Raw genomic sequence first — 2,383 nt, forward strand, 5'->3', positions numbered from 1 at the left:
TTGTTGTTGTTATGTGTAATCGAGTTCACTATGACTTACAGTGATACTATGAACAGATCTACACCTTGCCCTGTTCTGGGCCATCTTCATGAACTCTGCCAACCTTGGGGCCTTTGTTACAATTATTGTGTCAGTTCATCTTGTTGAGGTTCTTCTTCTCTTTCTTTGACCTTTCACCTTTTCCAGCATGATGACTTTTTTTTTATGATGATATCTTTTTTTTTCCTCCCAAGGACTGGCCCCTCCTGACATGTCCAAAGTATGTAAGATGAAGTTTCACCATCCTTGCCACCAAGGACACTCTGTTTGCACTTCCTCCATGACTTATCTGTTTGGGGTGGTTTCTTTGTTTTGTTTTGCTTTTGACTGTTGATGGGATATTCTGTACTCTTCTGCAACAACACAATTCAAAGTCACCAATTGCTCTTGTCATCTTTATTCATTATCCAACATTTTCAGGCACAACTTCCAAAGTCTAAAAGTCCTCTAAAGTAACCAAACCAACCAAGGATCCCTACTGATGCTGTGGTTGAGTACTTGAATGCTAACCAAAGGGTTGGTGGTTAAATCTATACCACCCCACCACCCCACCACCATTTTTAAAAAAGCCATTCCATTAAAAAAGGCATAGCAGTCTGTTCTTAAAAAGATTATAGCAGAACTGAGCAAGCCAGAGTGAGACATATCTTCCCCACCACTGAAGATGAAAGAGACCTCCTGCTGCCACTAGTGGAGAAACCTCATCACCAGGAAAAGAGCATCCCGTATGGAGACCTGCGGTGCACACATGGTGACTAACTCAGCAGCAAAGTGGATTTTTGTACTTAAAGAAAAGAGCAATGTCCCTTTGCCTATAGAGATGACTAGCAGTTCAGTCTGGCTAAAACTGACTGGATGAGACTATGGGCTGGGCCTCCACCAAGCATGTTGCCACTGTTCAAAATAAAGAGGAAGCCTAGAAAAGGGAAAACTACCAGAACAGCGATGAGTATAGGGTCAAACTAATGGAAGAGGTCAAATACATGAAAAACGGGGCAGAAAATGAGCAGAAAGTAGCAGCCAAGAAAGCTTGGGGGAAAGTGCCAGTTCAAACATTAGACTTAAAACTAATAAAAAGATCCCAGGATTAGTTCATCAGCCCAGAGCAAACATGCACATCTCTGAAAGCCAACAAGAATTCTTCAGAATGCTGGATGGAAAAATTGAGATTACTGTTTGGAAGAAGAGGACTCAAATAATGCCAATTCTACCACTCAGACCTGGAGCTACTACTGTGTAAGGTTGGTTCTCCTCAGAGAACAGCACTATAACAAAACATCGTTCCACATCGTATGCCCCATTACATTACAGTGATTCTTAATGAACCTGAAAGGAATCTTGCTGAAAACAACAGAAAACTCTTTTGAACTATCTTTGTTGCTTCCAGTTAAAACTTGCGGCTTTTCACTTCTCTTGTGTCCAGGTATGCAGCAAAATTCTGCAATTTCACCTTAAAGATACTGTTGGTTTTACAGATTCTCTTCAATCTATTTTCTGTAAGATGAGGTAGTGTGAACTCAGATATGAAACTTCTGTTCCTGGATAGTTCTGCTTCCAAGACTCCTTCCTCCCCACTTCTCCCAAGTGGTCCATACATGGACTGAGCCTTGTTTCTTACTGGTAGTGTTGAGCTTTGGAGATGAAATGGTAGCTGTGGCCAGCCTTGGTTTCTCTGCTAACAAGAAGCATAAATGAAGCTTTAGATTAGAAGCATGTTATGACATGACTCTTGGCAGTGACCCAGGAATGACAGCAGATGCTTTCCTTTAATAAGTATTTTAACCAAGGTTTAAGCGTGCAACATTGGCTTAACTCAGAAGCAAATGGAAGTGTGATCGCAATCACTTTGAACCCCCTTCTTCCCTACTTTTTTTCCTAAGAAACATTTTACTGTTTTTATGTAAAAAAGATTATAGTATAGGATACCCTGTGAGAGAGACAGTTCTACTCTCATTCTGTGTCACACAGCAAAGAGTTTTTGTTTCTAGTTTGTTGTGTCAATATTGAAAACAAATAGCTTTTTATGCCCCTCTTTTTCACTTTCTTTTTTTAATTGTGCTGTTAGTGAAAGTTTACAGAAAGTGTAGATTTTTATTCATTCACTGATACAAATTTTCCTCCCTCTCCTCTCTCAATTCACTTCCTAATGTATGTCTTTTTCCAGATTGTTAATTGTTACATATACAATATTTAATCATTCGTTCTTTTCACATAGTCCTTCCCTCCTGTTACTCTAGTGGTGTTTCTTATTTATCCATCCTTTTCCTGCTCTCTCCTTCCCTATGGCCATTCTATCTTTACAAAACTGGTCTTATACAATATTTGTCCTTTTGTGATTGAGATA

The 2,383-nt window shown here is 39.6% G+C and overlaps 1 pseudogene; it reads left to right on the plus strand.

Annotated features, from left to right (window-relative positions):
- The first annotated feature begins 902 nt into the window (after positions 1-902).
- LOC102873649 lies at positions 903-1,353 on the plus strand (annotated as a pseudogene).
- Positions 1,354-2,383: the final 1,030 nt, after the last annotated feature.

The sequence above is a fragment of the Elephantulus edwardii genome, unplaced genomic scaffold (assembly GCF_000299155.1).
Source record: "Elephantulus edwardii isolate Elephantulus edwardi_28Jun2011 unplaced genomic scaffold, EleEdw1.0 scaffold00081, whole genome shotgun sequence".
NCBI lineage: Eukaryota > Metazoa > Chordata > Mammalia > Macroscelidea > Macroscelididae > Elephantulus > Elephantulus edwardii.